The 10,105-nt window shown below is 32.7% G+C and overlaps 1 non-coding gene across 1 annotated transcript; it reads left to right on the top strand.

Annotated features, from left to right (window-relative positions):
• The first annotated feature begins 2,184 nt into the window (after nucleotides 1-2,184).
• LOC124516734 (U6 spliceosomal RNA) lies at nucleotides 2,185-2,287 on the top strand. Its single transcript, XR_006963142.1, has one exon. It is a non-coding gene; the product is annotated as a U6 spliceosomal RNA (small nuclear RNA).
• The last annotated feature ends 7,818 nt before the right edge of the window (nucleotides 2,288-10,105 follow it).

The following is a 10,105-nucleotide window of genomic DNA, read 5'->3' as shown; positions in this document are numbered from 1 at the left end:
TTGAATTCAGTATGCTGTTGTTATCCACATTTTAAAGATAATAGAATTAAGAATAACAGATTTGAGGTAAGTGGTTCACAGTTACAGGCATGTAAATAGCAGGATTACAACTGAAAGGCAGGTCTGCTTGACTCAAGAATCTGTGTTGTTACCTATGCAAGGTTTATCTCAATTGTTTGAGTTTGTTGGATTGTTATTAACTAACTAGCACTTGAGGGCTCATGCTTAAATTTCTGTTGTGTGATACGGCAAATGTTTCTATCAAACTTCCAAATACAGAGACTAATATACTGATCACTTCTTTTTAAAGGGAAATACAGTGTATTGATATTGTTTTGTGGTGAATCATGACTTTACTCTGAAGAAGTTATTATCCCCCAAACCTTTCTTAAGAAACAAATGAGCAAGTAAACAGATCTCAGTCTGAAGCTTTTTTTTTTTTTAAATAAGTAGATATTCACACATGAAAAACATTGTAGCAAAAAGCCCACCCTGGATTGAACTGTCATCCAGGACAACTCCCCTCCCACTACCCTCAAAACTGTTTTTTCAGAGGATAACTGAGTCTGTCGCTAGAAAACATGTCTGAGACTGAATCAGGAGACCTAAGAATGCTATAAAAATATGCTGTAACCACATACTAGAAAGCACCAAAGCAATGCAATGAAAAAAAAAAAGGTAGTTCCCAGCTTAGTTTAGAAATATGCAAACTAATAAAGATGCCAAGTTTGGGGAGTTACCACTTAAAGAGACATTCTAGCACATTCACTAATTCAGAATACAAAAAGTTCATCTCAAAAAATATATAGATGCTAGAATTATAATTGATAATTATAATAGATAATTGAAAAAATTGAAGAAATATACTTTTATGTTTTGCAATCACTTATGTAATGTAGGAAATTAGGTTCAAGAAAATGCACTAATATTTCCTCTTACATCTCTACTCTTGAAATAAGCTCATGGCAATACTGGTACAATCAGAGATTAAAAGATTTGGAAAGCAATTACAATTACTTTGTATAGGAAAACATGTTTAAAACTCATGTGTATCACATTTTTCACAGATATTCAGAGTTTTTAAAATTGCAAAATTGTACATCACATAAAAATTGTAGGTCACCTCTAACCCCAACAGCATTTGTGGGGGTAAGAGGTATGTGGAAGGAATTTTGTTAAGTGTTGGTAATAACAAGAATATTTCAAAAAAGTACTTAAGAGAAGTGGCCTATCTTTCTAGGTATTCAACTCATACAATAATTTAAGCAATATGGAAATGGTGCAAAGATTGAAAAATAAAACACTGGAAGAAAAAATATTTCAGAAAATATCTAGTTTATATGAAAATGAAGATTTTAATAAAGGAAACATTTACACAATAAAGGAAAACATATGCCTTTTAACTTAAAAACTTAGACTATATCGGGGCGCCTGGGTGGTGCAGTCGGTTAAGCATCCGACTTCAGCCAGGTCACGATCTCGTGGTCCGTGAGTTCGAGCCCGGCGTCAGGCTCTGGGCTGATGGTTCAGAGCCTGGAGCCTGTTTCCGATTCTGTGTCTCCCTCTCTCTCTGCCCCTCCCCCGTTCATGCTCTGTCTCTCTCTGTCCCAAAAATAAATAAACGTTGAAAAAAAAAATTAAAAAAAAAAAAAACTTAGACTATATTTAAATACCCGGGAAAATAAATAAAATGTTAATTCTTATTTGATCTATTAATATTCAAATAGTTGGTATTTTGATTACCACATCTGTTAGAAACAAAATATTTATAGATGAAGCAATTAAGTTTAAAATATTTCTTTTGGATATATATGATAATATCTGACATTAACCAATGAAATATCTATTATTTAAATATTTCAAATGCTTTTCTAAAAAAAAGCAATGAGGTTTTTCAGAAAATCTTTGCTGTAATGGTGAAACTAACTTATAAATTATTAATCAAATGCTGGTGCCAGAGCCTCAGAAAAATACACATTACCTGATAAGTGTCTTAGCCCTGTCCTCTCTTCTACCACACATTTCTTCTGTTTCCCATTTTGATTGGGCGAGTCATTGTGGTATAACATTTTTTGTCATTGTTATTTCAGAGTCTTTCAACAGCAAATAACATGTTCTCTCTTCTTGGAGTGCTTTCCATATAGATAATCCATCACCATATTTACATTAAATAATGAGAAAGTAGCGCTCACTTTGGCAGCACATATACTAAAATTGGAACGATACAGAGATGAGCATGGCCCTGTGCAAGGGTGACATGCAAATTCGTGAAGCTTCCACATTTTTTGTTTTACACTTGAAACTAATGTAACATTGTGGCAACTATTTTTCATTAAAAATATAATGATGGGAAAGTAATAAGATGACATCATATATTTGAAACCACATTTCCATGCTGAGGAGCTGTAGACTCTGTGATTAGAGAAGAATTTTTAGAACATGTTAATTCTGGAGGAATTTGTGGATTATCTCCATAGAATCTAAAAAAGAATCTATAAATGCCCATCAAACACAATGGCATTCATTAGAAGTACTGACTGTTTTGCACACAATAAACAGGTGTTAACTAATATATATTGATATGCTTTTATAATTCTCAGCTTACTTGATATAAAAATAGGCATTTCTACATGTCCTGTTATAATTAGGGTATCTTGAATCTCCATTAATAAAATTACATGTAGTAAAATTATAAAATGAAGAAATGGGTAATTAGGTAGCACTGAATCTAGTAGTTAAGACTTAATTTCATTGATAGCAATTTTAAAGTAAGAACAGGCAATAAATTCAGAGACTCTTCTCTTCCTGATAAGTTTTATGGGCAGGCTCTAAATGCTAAAAATCAAAAATGATATTTTACCAGGAATTAGGGGCAGCACTATTTAAATACTAGTTGACTGAGCCAAGGAAACACATCTTAGGTAAGAACTCTTTCATGCTTTGTAAAATCAGATCTGTGAAAAGGAAGAAATAGCCTGAATTACTGATAATTACAAAACTTAGAATATTTGGTAGATTAAGAGTTACATAAACTGGGGCGCCTGGGTGGCTCAGTCGGTTAAGCATACAACTTCAGCTCAGGTCATGATCTCATGGCTTGTGGGTTCCAGCATAGCATCAGGCTCTGTGCTGACAGCTCAGGGCCTAGAGCTTCCTTTGGATTCTGTCTCCCTCTCTGCTCCTCCCCTGCTTGCACTCTGTTTCTTTCTCAAAGATAAATAAATATTAAAAAAAAAATTAAAAAAGAGTTACAGAAAATTTTAAGAAACTTTGGAAACACTTTAAGAAATAAGACGAAATGCTGAGCTACGTGAAATGAGCATCTGGAATTGGCAGAAACAAAGTAACCCAGCCTTTGAGGAAAAAGGTGAAAGGAACAAAAAGATGTTATTACCTTGGCAAGGTGTACTGACTGATCTCTGAGGATAGAAACTGTATTTGTTTTGATTAATGTAATTAGGTGCCCCCCACCCCTGTAATAAGAGCATTGAGCATATCACCTTTAGAAAAGTTGAATTCCTGATGTTGCTCATTCTTTTGTAAAATAGGGACATATCTGGTATCCAATCTCACATGTTTAGCTAGCAGTTATGGTAGAAGAATCTGGCTTCCACACGGGCACAATGAAGATGGAAGACTGTATTTTAATTATTCTTCAGTGTGAATACACTTTCCTTGCTTAGGAGAGACACAGTATAAACGTTTTCATCTCACCCCTTAAATTCTCTTTTCTATTGAGAACAACGAGAGCAATTGAAATCAACATATTTATCCTGCCTTGACTCAGCCCTCACCATTCCTCATCTGGACTATTTTAAGAGCTGTCAAACATGATGCTTTGCTTTTAATTCTAGCGGATATGATCTGGCCACTACCCTTGCACTGTTTTGTTTTTCTGAAACAGGAATCTGACCACGTTACTCTCATGAATAAAATCATTCTTTGCCTTTTTACTAGCATGAAGTAAAATTCATGAGCAAAGCCTGCCACAATCTGTTCATTTAGCTCTTTACTGCATTTGTACACTCTTGTTCTCCTCTTCTCCACTTGCCTTGTGTTCCTGAGAACCCAAATTTCTTATCCATCGCTAGGAGTCATGCTATTTTCCACCACCTACAATGAGAAAGCAATTACTCCTTCAAATATCCCTATGATTTACATTATTCTTAACACTTGCCCCTCCCCTGGAGTCTAACTCAGAGTGAGTAGATCTTTCATTAAGATGTCTGTTGGAAATACCACCTTCTATTTTTTTGTAATGTAATTTCAGGGACCTTACCCTCTTTTTCCTTTTTCTCTGTCTATGCCCTTTTCTTTTTTATAATAGCTAAAAAATTCTTATGATAATCAAGTTTTCACCCACATATTGTGTATCCCTCTACATATCATCTGATTGGTGCAAAGAGAAAAAATGGGATTGTCTCCTCCACTAGATTCTATGATGCTTGTTTTAATCCATCCTAAGATTGCAGTAGCTTTTTTTTTTTTTGGCAACCATAATTTCTCATTGGTTCATACATACATACGTATATGCAGTAAAATAAGACACAATTTTTTGATGAGTAATAATTGTTTTGTAATATAAAGACTTTGATTAATCAAAGAAAGCATGCATTATCTCAAGTGTGCTCTGAGAGGCTAACCAAGTAAGTACTTCCTTTTTAAAATACTTTTGTTCAACCATTGATTTATTCATTAGCCATTTTGAGACATCTATTCTATGTGCATTGCAGAAGGATTTTTTTCCCTAAGTGGTTCGACAGCTAAATCAGATAATTGAATAAAAACATAATTATCCAAGGGAAAGCTTTTATTTTGTTGTGTGTTATCTAAATCACTGTAAGCAAATAGGATTTTTTAGTATTCTGAATAAAATAGAGTTGTTTGTGTTTACTCTGATAGACTTCTTGTAAATTATTTCTCATGACCTTTGCATTATAAAGAGCACTAATGAAGAACTTGTTGCCAAGAAGCAAGGCAAAGGAACATTTCAGGGATTGTAGATTATTGAAAAAGAAACCCAGTAGCATTGCTAATATATTAAAGATCACCTTACCATACAAGGAAGCAAAAAAATATTTTTTGAGAAGACATCCAATCTTCTATTCAACTGTAAAAAAAAGAAATTCACAAACATGACTGCTTGAGTCTTGCTTTCTGGTTCCACTCTCCACCTTTCTCTCATTCTAATATTTATTAATCTGCTCTAGGGTCTATCTGTTCCATCTGTATTCATACACCACAGATTTAATGGTTCTTCAGCAATCTCAACAGTATGACCATATATCTAAGAGCAGGGAATATTACAGATTAAATGAAAAGACTTGGAGATAGGTTTGAGTTCTATGATTTATCAACTACAGTTTTGGACATGTGGCTTGACCAGAAAAAATATACATTTCCTCATTGGTAAAATTGGGGAATAATACCAAATCATCATGTTATTATGAAGTTTAAGTAAACTAAGTAAATATTATATAGTAGCTGATGTTTTAATTATTACTATTATCGTCATTCTCAGTATCCAGTGTAGAAATTGCATTTGTTCCATTGTGCCGTAATGGCTTGATAATGTCTATCCCAGCAATGAACTTTCCTTAACATATAATGTGCACATATATTGATTTGTTATCTACCTTGCTCCTATACTTCTAACGCTAGCATGCCTCTTCTTCTCAGACCTGCCATTCCTGCCATTTTCATCAACAACTTTTCTCAAGGAGTTGCCATGTTCTTACATGTCCGTGGTCATTTGGTTTAACAATAGGAATCTTACTTGAGTTTAAAATTCATTTAAAGCTACTCTGAAGTTTTTTGGATCTTTCAGCTTTTTGTTTGTTTTCGTCTGCATACATAAGTTTAGAAGAGTACTTTGCCTAATGTGGTTAGTAAGAATTTTATAAATTTTGTTAAAAAAAGTGATTGAATATATCAAATATAGTTAAAAGAACTTGTTTCTATAAATTTTATGATTAGGCAATTGGCTGTGGCTTGTTACCTTTTATTCTTTTATATATTATGCAAATTTTTGTAGCTTTCTTTAGGTACAAGAATTTAATTTTCTCCTTTATCACAGTAATGTATGAATCTCAAATTACGTTCAAATAGGACACTTAGAATTTATTGGTATTATATAAACTATACAGTAAACAAGTAAAGAGTGAATTTTCTCCAAACTATAAAAATTTGAATCTTTATATTAGGCAAGAATGATATAAATCATATAGATAAGGGACTGAAGACACAGGGAAATATTGAGATAAAAGGGAATTTCTAAATCTTTGACTTCCAGTCTGTTTTACTCAAAAACTTTGCCTTTTGTGTATTTCATTCACAAAAATAAAAAAGGGACTTCAATCCATGAGAAATATGAACAAAATTGGGGTTTGACAGTCAATTGATTATGATTGATTGGTGACTTCATCGTTAGCAATTTGATCATTGTTTTCCAGTTCCCACAGTCTGCTTGTCCAGCTCTCCAAGGAATGCTGCTAAAGTAGGCTGTCTCCCTTTTCTCTCCCATCTGCTGTTTTTATTTTTATACTTTAATTATGAAATTATATTCAGAAGAATGGAAAATTTTGCAATATACTATAACTATAGTAAGTTTTTCTTAATCATATGAAACAGTGGTCAGTCATGTGGTAGAAGTCATTGGGCAAGATCTCACATGGCCAGGGTTCTTATTCCTACTTTATCAAGAAAAGTAGCTGAGTAACATTTAGTCAGGTATTTTATAACTCTTTTTTTCTGTGATTCCCTCACTTGAAAGGTATATATTGGTGCAGATTATGGATAAAGCAAAGTATTAATATTAAATCTTAAGAAATTACTCTCATATAGGTCTATTGCTATAAAAACAGATTTAAAAAATCTGTCTTAGTTTGGTCAAAACTGGCATAATGGCAGACATATACACCAATGGGTCAGAATAAAGAGCCTAGAAATAAACCCACACATACATTGTCAACAGATTTTGACAAGGGATGCATTGGGGTAAATACTGTGTCTTCAACAAATTGTGTTAGATGGCCACATGGAAAAGAATAAAATTGGACCTATATTTTACACTAAAAAAAAAAGTAAGCTCAAAATGTATTAAAAACTTAAAGATAAGAACTGAAATTGTTAAACTCCTAGGAGAAAACCTAGGTGGAAAGCTCCATGGTATGCATGTTGGTAATTATTTCTTGGATATGACACCAAAAGCACAGGAATCAAAAGTAAACATAAGTAAGTGGGACAATAGCAAACTAAAAAGGCTTCTGTATGGCAAAACAAACTTTTGAGTGAAAAAGTGACCTACAATATGGGAGAAATATTTGCAATCCATATATCTGAGAAGTTTTTAATATCCAAAACATGTAAGGAACTCCTAAACTCAATAGCAAAAAGCCAAACCAAAACAAACAAACAAACAAAAAATAGCTGTGAAAAAAATGTGAAATGGACTTGAATAGACATCTCTCCAAAGAAGACATACAGACATATGAAAAGATTTTCCACATAATTAACCAACAGGGAAATGCAAATCAAAATCACAATGTGATGTCACCTTCCATCTGTTAGGGTAGCTATTATTTAAAAAAAAATTCTTGGTGAGAATGTGGAGAAATTGGAACCCTTGTACACTGTTGGTGGAAACGTAAAATGGTGCGGGTGCTATAGAAAACAATGTGGAGTTTCTTCAAAAGATTAAAAATAGAACTATATGATTCAGCAATCTCACTTTTAGGTATTTATGCAAAAGAGTTGAAATTAGGATCTCAAAGAAATATGTCCATCCTCATGTTCATTGCATCATTATTCACAATAGTAAAGATGTAAAGACAACCTAAATGTACATCAACAGTTGAATAAAGAAAATGTGATATGTACATATGATTGGGTATTACTGAGTCTTAAAAAAGAAGAAAATCCTGCCATATGTGACACCATGGATGAACCTTAAGAACATTATGCAAAGTGTAGTAAGTCATTCACAGAAGAACAAATACTATATAATTCTACTTATATGAGGTATTTAAAATAGTACAACTGAGAAACAGAGTAAAATGGTGATGACCAGGGCTAGGAGTACAAAAAAATGGGAAGATGCTATTTAATGGGCATAAAATTTCAGTTATGCAAAATGAATAAATTCTAGAAATCTGCTATACAATACTGTGCCTATAGTTAATACTGTTTTGTTTACTAGTTAATAACACTGTATTAATACTTAATGTATTACTTATACATATACTTATACAATACTAATGTAATACTTAATGTAATACTTAAAATTTTGTTAAATAAATAAGTACTAGAGATGTAATATACAAAATGATGACTATAGTTACGACTGCTATATGCTATATAATATGTATATGTAGCATATATGATATATATGAAAGTTATTATGAGACTAAATCCTAAGAGTTCTTATTAGAAGGAAATTTTTTTTCTCTTTTTTCCCATTTCTTTTATTGTATCTGCATAAGATGATGTATGTTAACTAAAATTATTGTGATCAATTCACAATATAGGTAAGTCAAACCTTTATGCTGTACACCTGAGACTTATACAGTAATATATATATATCAATCGTACCTCAGTAAAACTGTGAAAAAAAGAAAATATGTTAAAAAGGTAAATCTCATTTGTTTTTATCACAATTAAAAAAGAAGGAGGAGAGGGGCATCTGGGTGGCTCAGTCAGCTGAGTGTCCGACTTCCGCTCAGATCATGGTCTCATGACTCGTGAGTTTGAGCCCCGCATTGGACTCTGTTGACAGCTCAGAGCCTGGACCCTACTTTGGATGGTAAGTCTCCCTCTCTCTCTCTGTCCTTACCCGCTTGTGCTCTTTCTCTGTCTCTTTCTCTCAAAAATAAATAAACATTAAAAAAAAATTTAAGTTAAAAAAATTAAAAATAAAAAGGAGAATAAACTTAAGGACATTAGGAAGTGCTCAGGTTTAGAGTAAAATTTCTGCCTCTACAAACAATTATATTGAGTAAGTCATATTAATTAGTTAATTATATTTTTAAAAAGCTATTCCATAGCTACCAATTTACCACTGTGTCTTTTCAAAGTAATTTTGAAGTCATAAAAGAAGTGAAAAACAAAGTGAAGCTTATCAGAATTACAAAATATTTTTGTCCTAATTAATACCCTTCCTAAATTAAATAGAACTGGAGATGATACATGGTTCACTCATATACCTGCCAATACATTCAAGAGATTCGAGCTTAAAATTTGCTGAAGAAATAAAGCAGTGACTGGGGACCAGATAGTGGAAGACTTTTGGTTGCACTGGTGACAAATCGTAATTATCTTGAAGATAATCAAGAGACACTGTGAAGAGTTTTTAAAGTAGGGGGATAACATGATAAGATTACATTTTAGAAACATTGTTTTTCTTGAAAAACATGGAAAACAAGTTGCAGGGACACTAAAATTGGAAAATTAGGTAGTAATAAGTTTTTATAAATCCTTGGCTTATAAATCTTGGTCTTCTAAATCCAGGCAAGGGTTGATGATGGTCTGAACTGAGAGAGTGGACATGGATATCTAGAGATATAGGAGAAAAGAGAAATTCTTAGGAAGTTTAATGGTAAAACATGGTGATTGGTTTATTATTCTCAGGTTCCATTTCACAATATTCCCCCTTCTCTCATCCTTCCTTGGAAACTTAATTGCTAATGTATATTTAAAATCACCTTGAAATTTATTATTATTATTATTATTATTATTATTATTATTCCAAAATAAAAATATAAGTTGCTTCCTATCCTGTTGCAAATTTGGATTATCACTGACACAGAAATATTGCATTAGGGCGCTATTCCGGGAAGTGGATCTGGCACAAAGTAAAGACTTGATATTAAATGTTAGCATGCAGAAGTGAGGAAGTACTTCAGACTGACTGAAGAAAATTTGTGAGTAGTAGTTCTGGCAAAATTTAATCAAAGCGAAACCAAAAATGGAGTTTGATGGTTATACAATGATGATATTGGTTGGCATTTTTAAAAGCTATAAGTGCTGGATTCATAGTTAGTATGTGACTGGGAACCAAGATTCTTGAAATATGAAAATGACATTTTTGGAAGAACATTCAGTATTTGCA

This window comes from Lynx rufus, unplaced genomic scaffold, assembly GCF_022079265.1.
Source record: "Lynx rufus isolate CCGP_SWC_20201006 ecotype Redwood Valley unplaced genomic scaffold, mLynRuf1.p SCAF_2, whole genome shotgun sequence".
NCBI lineage: Eukaryota > Metazoa > Chordata > Mammalia > Carnivora > Felidae > Lynx > Lynx rufus.
This window is presented reverse-complemented; position numbering and strand designations above follow the sequence as displayed.